We start from the raw sequence: 906 nt of genomic DNA, 5'->3' as shown, positions 1-906 counted from the left end.
GGGCTTCTTCCTGCTTTCCCTTTCACCTCCCTGCATTGTGCCTACATATGCAAATTAACCGCCATTTTGTTGTCAGTTAATTGCCATCTGAGTTGGCAGTTAATTTGCATATAGCCCTGATTAGCCAATGAAAAGGGTATTGGTCGTACGCCAATTACCATTTTTCTCTTTTATTATATAGGATGGAAATTATGGATTTGTACCTTGGAATTTTATTTGATCGCATTTTAAGCAGAATTTTTGCATCTATCTTTATAGACGAGTTTGGTTTGAAGTTGTTTTGTTTTGTTCTGAACTTATCAATATTCAGCTTGGGTTATGCCAAACTTACAAAACAAATTAGTAATATTTCCAATAGTCAAATGTTAAATGTTTTCTTTAAACTGTAAGGCATGTTTATTTCAAATATTTGATAGGACTTATCCCTAAACCTGTTCTTTTAGAAACGCCACTGGACACTGCCGTACTAAAAGCTTAATCCTTAAAGGAGAGACAGAATTAGTTCTGCATTTTAGAGACGTTACATTGCCTTGGTTCATAGTTTCCAGGGACAAAGTACTAACGACAAGGAGTCTAATTAGGAGGCCCTTACAAGAATTCAGATGGAAACTGTGATGCATCAAAGGTAGAGATTAGACGTCAGAGCCAGCTTTTAGGATATTTGGGGAAAAAGAATAAAACCTGGTGATTGGATGTGGATAGAAAGGGTGAGAAACATCTGCATGAAGGAGGCATTGAGGTCATAAGTGTCGGTGAGATCATCCTGTGAGTTTAGAAGGCTAGAAGGACAAAAGACAGAGGGTGGAGCTTTTGCAAGAGTTTTTTTCTTGAATCATGAAAAAATGGGAAAAGTATGTAGATAGCAGTCATTGTTTGTACAGATACCTGTATGAACCCAAAGGTCTT

General features: G+C 37.1%; 1 protein-coding gene across 4 annotated transcripts in view; it reads left to right on the top strand.

Moving 5' to 3' along the window:
• Positions 1 to 906, top strand: part of PTGR1 (prostaglandin reductase 1) — a 24,910-nt gene that overhangs the window by 12,900 nt on the left and 11,104 nt on the right. The window lies entirely within an intron of this gene.

The sequence above is a fragment of the Myotis davidii genome, unplaced genomic scaffold, assembly GCF_000327345.1.
Source record: "Myotis davidii unplaced genomic scaffold, ASM32734v1 scaffold64, whole genome shotgun sequence".
NCBI lineage: Eukaryota > Metazoa > Chordata > Mammalia > Chiroptera > Vespertilionidae > Myotis > Myotis davidii.
This window is presented reverse-complemented; position numbering and strand designations above follow the sequence as displayed.